This window comes from Schistocerca gregaria, chromosome 8 (assembly GCF_023897955.1).
Source record: "Schistocerca gregaria isolate iqSchGreg1 chromosome 8, iqSchGreg1.2, whole genome shotgun sequence".
NCBI classification, from domain to species: Eukaryota; Metazoa; Arthropoda; class Insecta; order Orthoptera; family Acrididae; genus Schistocerca; species Schistocerca gregaria.
In genome coordinates, this window is record NC_064927.1 from 408,320,783 (window position 1) to 408,337,603 (window position 16,821).

Consider the following 16,821-nt stretch of genomic DNA (forward strand, 5'->3'; position numbering starts at 1 on the left):
GGTCTGGAGTGCAATTTCGTATAACAGCAGGAGCACTGTCGTGGTTATCTCACGCGCCCTGACTACAAATCTGTCCGTCAGTCTGGTGATTCGACGTGCTGTGCTGTCATTCATGTACAGCATTCCAGAGGTGTTTTCCAACAGGATAACGTTCGCCCACACACCGCTGAAGTAACCCAATACGCTCTACAGAGTTTCAACGTGTTGCCTTCGCCTGGTCGATCACCAGATCGGTCTCCAATCGAGCACATATGGGATATCATCGAATGATAACTCCATTGTCATACATAACCAGCATTAACTGCCTCTGTATTGACCGATCGAGTGCAACAGACAATTAGCTCCGCCCCACAACGTGACATCCGACACCTGTACGACACAATGCATACTTGCGTTCAACATTCTGGTGGTTGCACCGGTTTTTAACGTACCAGCGTTTCACATTTGTAATGGCTTATCTCGCGCTTACATTAGCCTCCGATCTTGCAATATTAATCACTAAAAATGTTACCTACAAAAACGTATTCCCGAAATTTCACTGTTCTACATTAATTATTTTTTAGTGCTGTGATTTTTTTCCGTCAGTGTAGAACTATCATTTGATAATGGAGGGGTGTTTTGTCGAAAATCATCGGTTTGGAACCGACAGGTTTATCCTGAAATGGACTGCGCATATTGCTATACATGTTATGTTCGCTGTTTCTGAGGAGTTTCTTGGGATGAGGTGCGCTACATCAAAAACCGATGTAAAAAAAAAAGAAGTATTTTATTGCTAATGGACCTGATAATAAATTACGATAACGTGCACCAATTTTCTGGGATAAGAACTAAATTGTTATTCTGTTATTTATTACCTTAGGATGTTGTTTACCGTACTGTAATTTACTCAAATTATAACAAAGTCAACGAGCCTGACAATGCATCGCATTTGCTAAATATGTATAGGAACTGAGAAATACACTTTCCCCCCTTCTCTTTGCCTATTTCCTCCTTCCCCCTCTGTTTGTCCATTTCCTCCTCCTCCCCTCCTCTGTCTGTGCATTACCCCCTCCCGCTGTCCTTCTCCTCCTCCCCTTCCCTCCACGCCCATTCCCTCTTCTCTCTCTGTCCTTGAGTCTTGTTCGTTGTTACTGCAAACGAAACCTAGATCGGCAATTGAAGTCGCTTAACATGAATGGCTAAATTAATTGGGATTATTGGTATTCGAGGTATTCGAGGTATGAGAGAGACTTCTGTAATTGCTGGATATCTGAGGATAATAGCTTCAATAACTATTTCGCATAGTTGTACTCTGTGAAAGGGTAAGATTACAAAGTTACGGACGATTCAGATTCATTGGTAGCATTCTAATCATAAGCCGATAGACAATAAATACACCTTTACTGTTTTCTGTAAAACAGACGGCGCGAAAGAAAACAAAACAGCACATTGTACTGTATACAATTTTTGTTTGGAAATATAAGAAGAAAGAATACAAACAGGAGAAACAATAAGTCTACTGATTTCCATGTCCTCCTATCATGGTTAAAACTGTCTGCGAGAAACAAATGTAAACCGCACATTTTCACAGAGCAGTACAGCATTTCCTTTCTCGCAGTCAGTTTAACAGAAAACCTATACATTGTAGTTAAAAAAAGATATATAGCCTATGTCTGTCTGAATGTTTATTTTGAGTATAGTGTAAAAATATGAAATAAATCTGTAATATCGTAAATACAGATAAAATACCTTCTGCACCAAACAAAAGTTTCGCCGTATAGTATCCGTTGATAATTTGTACTGCACTTCTGATTCTGAAGCTGTAAGCTGTGGTACAGAAACTATAATTAAAAAGTAATCGGTGTAATAGTGTATTTAACTGACTGCAGTTGTAATGACAATATTGTAAATTGCTGGTTAATAAGCCAAGGAAACTTTAATTAAATGTATCGATATCAACCACGAAATGGCGGTAGCTGTGCTGTTGTTTATCTTTGCGTGTGGAGAGATGAGGCAGATTAGCCTGAGTGATGAAAGAGTGCGGAAGTGTTGGGCGATCCCGCTGAGGCGGTGTGCAGCTACACTCGCGACAGTACGGGCCTGATTCATTAAACTGCGAGTAGTGAAAGCACGGTAGGAGTGGACAGGCCGAGGAAGCTGCAGTTCCAACTACTGCCTCTCCTGTAATTATCCGTGGCTGTGGAGACGACTCGGGGTTCTCATCGAACAGCAGCAGCAGCAACGGCAGCTCATCATTGTCCTCGGCTACATTCTTCGCCGTCCGCACAGCTACAACATGGTCAGACTGATGGTTGAAAAATTATAAACTTACGTCGACATTGCCCAGCAACATTTCTTTCGCAAAGTATGAATAACCTGAATAATAACTTGCAATAGTTAAAACTTGTAGGACAGTGTTGTCGTTATCCTCAGACACTTCTACCAAGCAGGGTTCCTTTCCTTTCCATGCGCTTACCGAGTGTTGTGAGAATAAGAAAATTGATTAAAAATTTACTGCCAGTTTTGTGTGTGTGCTAATCACCAGTTTCAGTCTAAATTTTCTGCCTCCGTAACTGTTCTTTCTTGTATTCAAGAAAGCTTAACTAATTTGCTGTTTCGTGTATTAACTTCATTCTCTTAAATACAAGTAACATTTCACTGGCAAAAATTATAACTAAAGATAAAACACAAATTAAGAGTGCGCAATATTATTTATTCTGTATTTAGCTTAGCGAATGACTTCTGCTAGCTAGGTATGTATCTTATTGAAACTTCCTGGCAGATTAAAACTGTGTGCCCGACCGAGACTCGAACTCGGGGCCTTTGCCGTTCGCGGGCAAGTGCTCTACCATCTGAGCTACCGAAGCACGACTCACGCCCGGTACTCTCATTCTGGAAACATCCCCCAGGCTGTGGCTAAGCCATGTCTCCGCTATATCCTTTCTTTCAGGAGTGCTAGTTCTGCAAGGTTCGCAGAAGAGCTTCTGTAAAGTTTGGAAGGTAGGAGACGAGATACTGGCAGAAGTAAAGCTGTGAGTATCGGGCGTCACCGGAAAGCCACCTTCTCGGTAATGGAGACTGTAGACAGAATACAGATGAAATCAATTAACCTCCCCACTGACTTCGGAGCCCTACAGGATCTTGTTAGAAAGGTTGTCAAGAGGCAGAATGAGAGTTTCGACTTTCATGAGATATACATCCAGTCAGTCCTAGCTAATGAAGAGACGTGGCCTGAGTGCAACTTTCGCACTTATCTTCCATGACAATGGAAGTAAGTCTTGGACAAATCAACACTAACAACAGCAGGCTAGTGATGAAAGAGCTACAAAAAGTGGTGGAGGAGAGGAGACGAGATGTGCTCTGCCTGAAGGAGCCATACTCTCTTGCCGGGCGAATCGGCTTCATGGCCGCCACATGGCAAATCATTAGCAATGGAGAAGAGCCAAAGGCTGCGTTAATTGTGACTCGTAGAGCAATGAGAGTTGCGATTTTATCTCAACTGTCGAACAGACACTGTAAGTCATACAACTTCAGTCACCTCTGGGATTGCCATACCAGTGCGGAGAGAATATAGAGGAGCACTTAGACCATCTCACAACTGTGATCATGGCGTTGCGGAGGCGAAAAGTCATTGGAGCACTTAGACCATCTCACAACTGTGATCACGGCGTTGCGGAGGCGAAAAGTCGTTGTAGTAGCGGACATTAATGCAATTTCGCCTTATGGTTCAGTGGCACTCGAGATGCAACTGGAGGTAAGGCGAAAGAGACAATCATGGCCTTGCAACTTGTCACCTTGATGATGCCCGACGCTGTAAACAACATTAAAAAATGGAAGGTACAGGGTAACCACAAGTGATCACAATTTGATTAGATTCATGTTAAGTGACAAAGAGTGCCAATGGGATTGAGGCGGGAGGTGCAGTTCATTTACAACTAAACTGATTGGGAATCCCTGACAAGGGAGTGTGACATTCCACCATTATCAGAAGGTGATGATAACGTGGGAAAATATGCCAATGAGGTGATGAGAGCACTTACCATGATGGTGAACCATATCAACCAGGAGGAGAGCCATAGCACCGTGGTATGCCGAACTAGGGAAGATGTGTAGGTTTGTCAGGAGGGCGAGGAGGTGCTATCAACGAAGTACCGTCTGGCAGGAAAAACAGTAATGGCTTTGGCAATACTGGGCGGCTAAGGAGCTCTTCCAAATGGAGCTAGGAGCAGTTAGACTCTGGGAGTGGTACTTGCTGAGCCAGCTAACTACTGACCCCCTGGGGAGTCCCCTAAAAGCTAGCGAGGGTGAAATAAGATCAGCCATGGTGCAGTCCATCGTCAGGAATGGGGACTGTGTAAGAGAGTCTTGTTGGGAAACTGCTGGGGTTCTTCTCTGGTCCTTGTTGCCTGACCATGATGAACTAATGGACACAGAGGAGCAGCATCGTATAAGAACACAGTGTTGGCTAACTATGCTAACAATACAATGGTGTATCCCTTTTCGGAAGAGGAATTAACTGCCCAAATGAAGATCCTGAAGAGAGGTAAAGCTCCAGAGCTGGATGGCATCATAGCAGAGGCAATACAGTTGCTCACACCCAGCTGGTTGCACCTCTCACAACGAGTGCCTTAGGCTGCGAATATTCTATGCCATTTGAAAGAAGGTCAACGTCGTAATAAGGTCCAGGTAAGAGGCCAATCTGTTTGTTAGACTTGCTGGGGGGGGGGGGGGGCCTATTTGAGAAGTTGTTGGCTGACAGACTGGCGGCACACTAAGTGCTGCACGGGATGAGTGACAGACAGTTTGACTTTGGGGGAGCAGTCAACACCTAACGCTATCGCCCTGGTGGCTGAGATCTGTGGGTCGGCTCCTCACTAGCACATAACAGACATAATGGCGGACATCAGTGGCGCCTTTGACGACCTGTGGTGGCCTACACTCTTCTCCTATTTATGGGAGAAAGAGTGTCCAGGACCGCCATATGGTTGTCTTAGGAGCTATTGTGAGGGAAAGAAGGTCTGATTATCATCCCCTGACGGGCGCATCAGTAAGAAAATAACAATGGAGTATCGACAGGGCTCTGTCCTGGGGCCACTCGATTCGGATAAGAACATGGAACCTTTGATGAACAACTTACAACGCAGCGAGAACTTCCTAGAGGTGATAGCCTGTGCAGACGACCTCCTCCTGCTGGTTGGCGGCCGTAGCTGCGAGGATGTGGAGCATGACGTGCAACGGGCCACGAGTTTGCTGACAATGGTGCCACAAATCAAAAATGAAGGTTACCCCAACAAGTTGACATACTTACTCCTGAAAGTGCAACTAGTTAGGAACACAACTACAAGTGCTTCGGCGTCACGAGGCCCGATGCCCGGGTCTCATAATAGACGAAAAATGGAATTTTTCCATGCACGCAGAAACAGTAACCCAGAGGTCGCTCGAGGTGCTCAATAACCTCATTGGGGTTGGGCACAAAAGATTTCATCTACCAGCAGACTTAATTAAATTGTATCGCAGCAGCATTCTTACATCTATAGTATGTTTCAGTTCGGGAGTCTGGGCACACAGGCTCACGAGGGTCATGCCTGCCGTGACCGTGAGAAGAGTCCAACGAAATATGCTACTACGTTCCGTGGAGTTGTACAGGACACGTCTGAGTGGGGCCTTTTTGATGTAAATGGGACTTTGTCCTCTTGACATTATTTTGGGGGGGTTCAGATTGGGGATAGAATTGGGTTCAGATTGAGGATAGAATTGGGTTCAGATTGGGGATAGAATCATGATTAAAAGGCGGGGGAAGAGTTGTGGCATGAATCCCTGGAGGCTGAAGAAACAGGTCGAAGGACCTTTCAAATGCTGCCTAGCATGAGAGATGGTTACAGTTAAAGTATTTCAAGCAAATTAGAGTATTATCGCACTTTTTCATGGGGCATGCACCATACCCCCACATACCTTTGCCGGTTTAAGAAGCGGGCTGCACCTTCGTGTGACTGGAGCGATGGAGTGCACTCCTGACCACGTGGCCAATGAGTGTTCCATACATGACGACGTGACAGCCGGACTCAGACGACAACTTCCTAACTTCGAATCTATAACACGACATGACATCAAGATACTTTTCAGATACTTAGCTACCTGGCTAACGAGGTATCATTAAAGATCTTGAGGGAATTCCTGAGGGATTACAATGATCCATAGAACACATAAGGTGTAGGGCGTGGACCGGCCGACCGCTGTTACGGTCGGAATCCACCACGCCACAGAATAGGGGGGCGGGGAAGTGAGCCACAAACTGATGAAGACGACAGTACTTGGTTTTAATTGTAGAATTAGCTTGGTTCGTAGTAGGGAGTAGTTGAACAGGTGATAGTAAAAGTAGTAGTAGACAGCACCACAAAATGCCACTGTTTCCTGCAAGTGTACCAAGACAGCAATATGGGATATGATCACCATTCACATGTACACAAGCCGCACAACGGGTTGGAATACAGTGGATCAGGTGGTCCAGCAGCTGCTGGGGTATAGCCTCCTATTCTTGCACCAGTGTCTATCGGAGCCCCTGAACCGTTGTAGGGGTTTGAAGACGTGCAGTGGTACGTCGACTGAGAGCATACCAGACGTGCTCCATGGGGTTTAGGCCTGGAGAACAGACAGGCAACTCCATTCACCTGATATCTTCTGTTTCAATGTACTCCTCCACGATGGCAGCTTGGTGGGGCCGTGTGTTATCATCCATCAGGAGGAAGGTGGGACCCACTGCACCCAAGAAAAGGCGGACATACTGGTGCAAAATGACGTCCCAATACACCTAAACCGTTACAGTTCCTCTGCCAAAGACATGCAGGATGTACGTGTACCAATCACAATCGCATACCACACCACACCACCAAACCACGACCTCGGTACAGGTACCTTTCAAGGACATTAAGGGGTTGGTATCTGGGTCCTGGTTCACCCCAGATGAAAACGCAGCGAAAATCACTGTTCAGACTATATCTAGACTCGTCCGTGAACATAACTTGGGACCACTGTTCCAATGACCATGTACTGTGTCCTTGACACCAGGTTTTAAGGGGTCTCCTTTGACCAGGGGTCAGTGGAATACTCCTTGCAGGTCTCCTGGCGTATAAACCATGTCTTTTCAGCCGCCTGTAGGCTGTGTGTCTGCAAACAACTGTTGCAGTGGCTGCGGTAAGATACAGAGCAAGGCTACCTGCAGTACTCCGTGGCTGTCTGCGGGCAGGGAGGGCGAGATATCGGTCTTCTTGAGGTATTGTACACTGTGGCCGTCCCCTGCTGTAGCGCCTGGACACATTTCCTGTCTGCTGGAATCATTGCCATAATCTTGAGATCACACTTCGTGGCACACGGGGGGCCCGTGCCACGACCTGCTGTTTTTGACCAAGCTCCAGTTGCCCTAATATTATACTCCTCATAACGTCATCAATATGTGTTCTTTGAGCCATTTACAACACACAGTCACCATTATCACGTCTGAAAACGTCTGCACACTTACGCGCTGCACCGTACTCTGACATGCACCAACACACCTCTGCGTATTTGGACTCCTGCCAGCGCCACCGTACGACGACCGCAGGTCAAATGCACCGCATGGTCATACCCTGAGGTGATTCAAACCAGCAAACCGCCCACCAGAACGTTGTTTCAACATGTATGAGCATTATTCTTAATTTATGAGCATGAATGTAGTTTCAGGATAGTAAAATTTTAAATGGTAGTGGTAGCTATTTTAGAATTAGATGAAGTATCACTACTTGTAGAATAGCTGCAATTAAAATAAAAATGGTATAAAACAGGGCCCACTAATTATTTTAGATGGTGGGCTATGTAGTATAATTACTAATAACAGGAATAAAGAATTAAAGAGAAATCCTGCAACCAGTAGGAAGCGTTACGGCTTTGGTAACGCTTTTGTGGCATTCTGTGGGCGAACTCGTCAGGGGTGGCGACACAGAAGGAGGCATCCGACCCCGTAGAGATACTGGTTTAATTTCCTCCGATTTCCTGGAATGTGATATTCACGATTCAGTTCATCCTCACAAGTTTAAAACGCATTTTACCGAAAGTTACAAATAGACCATTTGCGAGAAGGAAACGTCTAACCTGAAATTAACTAGATAATAAAATTACAGCGATAACACCATCTTATTAAGCTACAGTTGTAAATGTTCTGTCCGAAACACCAATAACAGAAATAGTGTGGTTCCGCTCCGAAGAATCAATGTGTCGGGTGATCAAAAAGTCAGTACAAATTTGAAAACTTAGTAAACCACGGAATAGTGTAAATAGAGAGGTTAAAATTCACACACATGCTTGGAATGGCATGGGGTTTTATTAGAACCAAAAAAAAAGAAAGAAAAAAGATCACAAAATGTCCGACAGATGGCGCAGAACAGCAAAAAACGTCAGTGACTGCGCATGACAATCGTGTATAAAAGGAGCTGTAATGAGAGAGAGAATCAGATGCGCCAGCAGTCGCAGCATATTGACGTTACCTGAAAAGGCGCTTTTAGTCAAGCTGTATTATCAGAATGTGGAATGTGCTAGTTCAGCGTTACGATCCTATCGCCATAGGAATGGGATTCGAACGGGTAAAGGTCCGTTGACAAATGCAGCTGTGGCGAGAATGATTTCGAAGTTCGAAGCCACGAGTTATTTAGACGATAGACCCCGTGGTGGCTGACCGAGCACAAGGCGTAATGCTGCTGAGACAGTTCACGAAGAACTGGAGACTGTAGCGGGTTCGTCTATGCACGGGGAAGTCAGCGCTCGTGCAGTCGCACGCCGCACCGGCGTTCCATACGCTACTGTTTGGTTGGCACTGAGGCGTACCCTGCGATGCTATCCGTACAAAATCCATCGGCATCATGAACTGTTACCGGGCGATTTAGTGAAGCGGAGGGCATCTGCAGTGTGGGCGTTTCAAAAGATGGCGGAAGATGATGATTGGTTGAGTAACGTTTTGTGGACCGACGAAGCTCATTGCACGCTCCGAAGGTCTGTCAACGCCCACAACTGCAGAATTTGGGCTACTGAAAATTCTAGAACTGTCGTGGAAACTCCTTTGCACGACGAGAAAGTCACGGTACGGGTTGGATTTACCTCATCTACCGTTATCGGGCCCTTTTTCTTCGAGGAAATGCGTGATTCTGGTTTTGTAACTGCTACCGTGACGGGTAAGAGGTATGCCTATATGTTACAGAATCGCATCATCCCCAGCTTGTCTGATAAACACCTGCTGGAACGTAGATCTTTATGCAGGATGGCACTCCACCCTATATTGCTAGACGAGTGAAAGATCTCTTGCGCGCGTCGTTTGGTGATTATCGTGTACTCACTTAAGTCATGCTTGGCCTCCCAGGTCCCCAGACCTCAGTCCGTGCGACTATTGGCTTTGGGGTTACCTGAAGTCGGAAGTGTATCGTGATCGACCGACATCTCTAGGATTGCTGAAAGAAAACATCCGACGCCAATGCCTCACCATAACTCCGGACATGCTTTACAGTGCTGTTCACAACATTATTCCTCGACTACAGTTATTTATGAGGAATGATGGTGGACATATTGAGCATTTCTTGGAAAGAACATCATCTTTGCCTTGTCTTACTTTGTTACGTTAATTATTGCTATTCTGATCAGATGAAGCGACATCTGTCGGAAATTTTTTGAACTTTTATATTTTTTTGGTTCTAATAACACCCCATGTCGTTCCAAGCATGTGGGTCAATTTGTACCTCTCTATCTACAATATTCCGTGATTTATTCAGTTTTCAAATTTAGTGACTTTTTGATCACTCGGTATTTTCTTTTGCCAGCATGGGGGTCTGCAAAAATTTTTCCAAGGGCGTGCACACTTCTAAAATCGACAATTTTTATGTAACTGAGTCACTGTGTGATAACGTACGTGGTCCCCTAAACAAATTTGGCAAAACATTTGTTACATCAAACGAGTTATTATTATCCACTTAGAGTTTATTTAGGTACATACCTTTGATGAAGTGCTTAACTTGTGAAAGGTGTCGTGCCGGAACGCACCTCTTCACCCAAAAGACCTTCCCCAACCATCCCCCCCCCCCCCCCCCCCACCCTCCACCCCCAGCCATAAAAATTACAAAATTACAAGTTAATATTTTTTTAAACCAGTAATAAAACTTACAATTACAAATCATTTTTTACATAATGCTGCTCTGCAGTTCTGGTTTTTAAAACACAATTTCTAATGATCAAAACAATAAAATGACCAGATTTAACATACCAGAATGAGATTTTCACTCTGCAGCGGAGTGTGCGCTGATATGAAACTTCGTGGCAGATTAAAACTGTGTGCCCGACCGAGACTCGAACTCGGGACCTTTGCCTTTCGCGGGCAAGTGCTCTACCAACTGAGATACCGAAGCACGACTCATGTCCGGTACTCACAGCTTTACTTCTGCCAGTATCCGTCTCCTACCTTCCAAACTTTACAGAAGCTCTTCTGTTCGCAGAATCTGCCAGGAAGTTTCAGATTTAACATAAGTAACAGGCGCTATCGTCTGTACCCATAGCAGTGGCAGTTTGCTCAATATTTTAAACTCTGGTGCCCACTTATTCGCTTGAGTTAAAAAAGATTCCCTGTGAGGCTCAGGAATACATTCCCAAATTTAAGCCCTGCGATTGATATCTAAACGGCAGGCATAGGCCCTATTTCAATAGTATAAGCAAAAGTGCATCTTTCTGTATTACTTATATAAATATATATGCAACCTTTTTGATCTGAAAATATATCCTCATACGATTACATCCACCGTATCCAACGAGTTACGGAATAAAGCTACAAAATTGTCGTAGAAACTTTATTCAGATTACCGTAACATAACGTGACAACTGAAAATTAAAATCTTCTAAAGAAAAGGGGCCAGAACAATTGAGCGAATCCTGATAGATATCGAGAAAAATAACCAACAAAAAATGGCAAATGAATAATCCTGGAAGCAAACAGGGAATAAACTTCATAAAAGGCTTTTTCGACTTCGATGGCATCTCAAACACTTTCTTTGCACGTAAAATTTTACATTCGATCACGTTGACGGATTTATTCCATTAAATTCATGTTTCTATTTTTTAATGTTAACTCGCGTCGCTGAAGTTCAACAAAATGTGTTTTGAAAGATGCTTTTCTTTGGGTTCGTCGGGTAAAGCCGAGCCCAGGGCCAGTATACAGCTAGATGAACGTGGGAAATCTCCCAAAATCACCTTTAAACTGGGCAGCAAAATTGACCTTCAACAGCTGAACTAGGGCAATCCTCATCTGAAGCTTGTCACATTTACTGTGCAGCCGTGCCATCTGGCCTACAGAATTCGTCGGACTGCCTGTGGCGCGGGTTCGACGATGTCTCAGTTCATGGACAGGGAGGTTGGGGGGGGGGGGGGTTGTTAGGGGAAGGAGACCAGACAGCGAGATCATCGGTCTCATCGGGTTACGGAAGGATGTGGAAGGAAGTCAGCCGTGCCCTTTCAAAGGAAACATCCCGGCATTTGCCTGGAGCGATTTAGGGAAATCACGGAAAACCTAAATCAGGATGGCCGGACGCGGAATTGAAGCGTCGTCCTCCCGAATGCGAGTCCAGTGTCTAACCACTGCGCCACCTCGCTCGGTCATGGACAGGAGAGAGCGATTCTGAAAACTGCAGTTTAGTCCAGCACCGAACAATGATTGCTGGAAAATCTGGAAAGTACTGTAACAAATAAAAAGCTCATATTCAGATTCCAGGTGGGGAGCAAAAGCATTCCAACCCCCTCGCCCCCGTCCCTCCTAACGAATTTTATAGTTCCCGTGGGCCAAGTGCGTAGTTTGGTTACTGCACTGGTACATCTCAATTGAGACGCTTTGTGTCTGTGAAAGGCAGTCTTGTTATGGTAACCTCATAGTAACGTTTACGTTGTGGGCACTCTGCGAGTGTTTTATAATTGATACATTAAAATAGACAGCATGCTTTTAGTTTTAACAATATATAATTAATTACTCATAATACTAGCACCTGCCCTAAACACATCGAGATTTAGACTATCTCACAAACACCATCTGCCGGCCGCGGTGGCCGTGCGGTTCTAGGCGCTCAGTCCGGAACCGCGTGACTGCTGCGGTCGCAGGTTCGAATCCTGCCTCGGGCATGGATGTGTGTGATGTCCTTAGGTTAGTTAGGTTTAAGTAGTTCTAAGTTCTAGGGGACTGATGACCACAGATGTTAAGTCCCCTAGTGCTCAGAGCCATTTGAACCATTTTTTGAAACACCATCTCACCACAATGTACCAAATTATCCGAAGTGACGTCTTACATGGTAACAGCTTTTCACGGCGACAGGACGTTGAAACACGCGAAAACATGGCTCTCTTTTAAACCTGAATCTTTTGCACTCCATTCATAAAAACTTTAAAAGCAGAACAGTTAAATGTCGAGCGTGCTTCTGGTTCTGACGTAAATGTATAAAAGGAGCTGTGCCGCCCTTATCCTCACAGCACTGGTTGGATTTTATTTTTAATTCCAAGTACTGATCGCCTCAGAGGTCGCCACATTCATATTTAGTTCCTTAACAGGCCATTCTTATCTTGCCGTGGATCAAGCTTTGCCTTGAATTCTGAAATTGTGGAATAAAAGATAGGCACAAAAAAGCGAGACGAAAAACAAGGTACGTTGGTACACAAACTGACGATCTTGAAAGATGTGAACCGCCACTGCTGACATCAGAAGTTGATCGCACTGTGTTGTTGAACATTGCTATACTCATTTACAGACGTGAGACAATAAAAATTACGTTGATTATTGCCACCAAGGGGCGTTTCATAACTTTATGCATCACAACACGATGAAGGACACAGTTGTGCAGCTTACGTATCAGTGCTGTGCTAGAATAACTGCTATAGTACATTCAACGTCATTTCGACCGTACGAGTTAACATTTTCTTGTTTTTTTATTGATGAAGTATTAATAAATATCAGCCGTATGGCGGTGGATGACATTCCCTATTTCAAATGTTCCGTATGCAAAGAGAAAGGAACACATTCAGTCTTCGCAAGAGTTTTGCAGTTGTACATTATTCTAGACAGTCCATCTTATAAATCATTCAAGGCAACGCAGTTATCGATTTCATGCTTAGGTGTATGTACTGTGTTTAGTTAGCAAAGCAATTACAGCCTTACATCAATAAACCGAAGTAATTTTTAATGTAGTAAGAATCTTCACAGTAATTTATCGGTTGTTTATATTTTCAGTAAGACAGTCGGCAGAATTAGCCGACAAACGTAAATCGGATAGCCGCCACAACAGAACTATACGTCATTATCCATGTTTACTCTGCTACAGGAGCAAAGGTGCTTTTGTGGACTCCCTTCCTCCTCACGCTCAGCATGTTTCCTAGCTTTTTTTTTTTTTTTTTTTTTTACGTGAAGACTAATTTCATTCGAGCGTGTTTTAGGAGTGCCTGGGTGCCTTTACTCCAATATCAGTATCCACTCATATTGATACTCGAGTAGCAATAGTGGCACATAATTACTCACACACTGTGCACGTTCTTTTCCACGGAGGTAGGTACCTTATTTTAATATTTTCCATATAATCACGTAGAAACTTAATTGTTATGTCTTCATACACAACCGGTAGTACGTAGGTACTATATGAAGTGCTGAGTCTGAAATAATCGTTTAGAAGACGATAATTATAAATTTGAAGTTTTGCTTTGTTTCTCGTAATTTAACAGTAAAACCTGTAAACAACACCTCGAATTTAGAGATTTCTTCCGATCAGAACCAGGAAGGGCCTTTAAAACATCATACAGATCGTTAGCGATACGGGTCTTCAGTTCATGGATTTCACAAGACTGCCTGCTGACACTAACTTGAGGCCAGAGATTTACTGTTACTATAACAGTCCAGAAAGTTTTCAAATGTGTCATAAAAAAAAGGATGTGAGAACGAAGGCAACACTGAAATTTTCTGTTATGTGACTGCGGGCTTACCTTGGCCCACTTTTGCGTATTGTACGCGTCGTTAAATGTTTGAACTTCTCACTCTGTAAAAACAAAATTAAAAAAGACAAAAAAAGCGACGTTACGTGTGGAAGTGTGCAGATAACTCACAACTGACTTTAGATTTTGTTAATAGGATCAAATCGTATGATAGGTTTCTTTCTTCTTTTGAATGCGATGTAAAAGAACAGTACGGTAAAATGGGATTACTTGAAACATCGGAATAATTTTTGGTTATTTTGTTTTTAATGTTGGTGTCGGGGTGTGCGTAATAAAACTGTTGGTTCTGTGTGTCATTCTAAACAACCACACGATGAGCAGTAGTTTTAGCAAGAAATTGGACAAAATGCAGTTCAGTGTCAGCAGGCGGAGTACGTGTAATTAATAAATTCATGATCAGCTTAAGGAATCCATCTGCACATATTTTAAATGCCCTATCATTCTTGACCTAATCGGTAGGCGCCGGAAAAAGTCTCTAAAATAGTCGAGTTGCTGATTACAGGTTTTGTGTTGAAACTGACTGCGAGAAACAAGGCAAAACATCACATTTTCATAATATTATAATTCTTGAAACGATTCTTTTTCAAAATCACTACAGCATAATGAGTTATGAATACACAGAACAGTTTAGTTTCTCCAATATTATTTTTGAGTTACTAAATATAATGAACCGCCTCCATGGCCGAGGACGTGCACTGAATGGAAATATCCATGTGACGCTATTGCCAATAGCGTGGCAAAATCCACTGCCGCTCTGGCAGCAAAAGAACTACTGCAACCTTATACCAATAAGCCTGCGTAATTTCTAAATACACTAAACTGTGATATATCGGTTGTTTAAATTTTCAGTGAGACATTTCGCAGAATTAGACGACAAATATGAAACAGATAGCCATGACAACAAGTTATACCGTCTTTATATATGCTTACACTACTACAGAAGCGAAAGTGCGCTCTTCTGACACCCTGGATCTTCTCTTTCAGCAATTTCTCAGCTTTTTCTTACGAAAAGATTAATTGTAATCATGAAGCGCCTGGGTGCAGCTGAATAACACATTTCTTTCGGTGTAAAATGCTTGGTTTCTACCAGATGACGCAGATAAAAAGGATTAGTTGTACATACATTAATTAGATTACCGCATTCTCGCCTTATTTTCATAATGTCAGTTGACAAAAACTATGTTATGAGGCGCTGAATCTTTAATCTGTCGCATGTTCGAATCCTGCCTCGGACATTGATGTGTGTGATTTCTTATTATTGCTAGGTTTAAGTAGTTCTAAGCTCAAGGGGGCTGATGACCTCAGAAGTTAAGTCCCATAGTCTCAGAGCTATTTGAACGTCAACCGAGACAGCTCGCGCACCTGTCCAACTCACTGGAGTCAGGGTGGCTCCACACCCCTTTCGGTACCTTCTGGAACGTGATTCCCATTATGGGGGTAATTACCCCTGAGGGGTAAATTGAAATTCTGAGGGGTGAAAACTAAACGATTCTATACTGTCTCAGTTACGTAACTAAATTATTTTTAAAAAGATCATTACTATTATCACAATTCTGTAAGACTAATATGGATGGTATAAATTATCAATAATTACCTTTTCTCAATTAGTAGCATTAACGTGGTGGAGGTTATCCCCCTTCACATAATTCCCCCACTACACATGGGTTTCGAAAAATACGGTCGTGTAAAACCCAGCTCACGCTATTCGTCCACGAGACTCAAGAGGGCCATAGACACGGGTTCACAGGTATGACTTCCGCAAGGCGTTCGATACATGACTGGCTTGACAGTCGTACTTACAGTCAGTTACAGTCCAGCGACGAACACCGACGATGACACTCGAAATCTTCGTCTGTAATTGTCTCGGTTTCAGTATGACAATTCCATTCTCTCGAATTCAGTATGACACATAAGAGACGAACAAACATTTACACAGTTTCATCTTACTGTTACAGTATATCACACGCACACCGCAGAAAATTATGGTTCAGAATAGGAAATCCTGTCTGCAGATCGGCTATACCTCTACACAAAAAAAAAAAATTGACGATGTACACACGTCGGACGAGAAACGCGAAACTGCCCTCGCGGCACAGACGTCAGGTCCGTCAAACGGCGCCCCAGCACCTTAATCACCGCGGTTACGTCACTGCCAGTGGCGTGTGGCTGCCGCTATGCTAATGGAATGATTATCCGCGAGTCAGCGAACGCCTCATTAGTGCAGCGGCAGCCGGTGAACAGCTCTCGACTGGAGAAGCACATTGTTGACACGGGGAGCTGGAAACAAAACCGATACGCGCGCCGTTTTCAGCTGCCGCCGCCAGGCAGCGCCACCGGCCGACCGCTCGGCATTGATCTTCACGTGTTTTCCGCCCTTCCTCAACAGAGTACAATTTGATCCTCATCTCCCCCACGACTGAACTTCCCTTCCCGCTTTTCGACAGGGAGAGATAAATAGAGGGTCGTTAAAGCCCTGTGCGCTGCAGATTTTCCAATGCTTCCGAGAAAGGAGCGTGTTTTAGTGCCGTCCTCTCTTTCCAGCAATGACGCTATTGTTCAAACCGCGAATTTAAAACGGGCAGTTGAACTTGGGAAATTAATTTGCATTCATTATTTACAGTGATTTGCGGCCGAAACAAGTGTTAGCAATTAGCAGCTTGCTAATGAAGGAAAATCTACTGTACATGGTTTTAGATCTCTATTATTCAAATTTATTCCCCTGAATTAATTTATCATATATTTATATCTCAGGCAGTATATCAATATTTTTGTTTTAATTCTTCGTATATGCATATAATTTCTAACTGGTCATGCAATATT

General features: G+C 43.7%; 1 protein-coding gene across 1 annotated transcript in view; it reads right to left on the bottom strand.

Moving 5' to 3' along the window:
- LOC126284412 (serine/threonine-protein kinase BRSK2) overlaps positions 1-16,259 on the bottom strand; it is a 1,848,446-nt gene extending 1,832,187 nt beyond the window's left edge. Inside the window, exon 1 of the mRNA XM_049983324.1 lies at positions 15,802-16,259. The gene's annotated coding sequence lies outside the window, so the exon portion shown is untranslated. The remainder of the gene's footprint in view (positions 1-15,801) is intronic.
- Between the last annotated feature and the right edge of the window lie 562 nt (positions 16,260-16,821).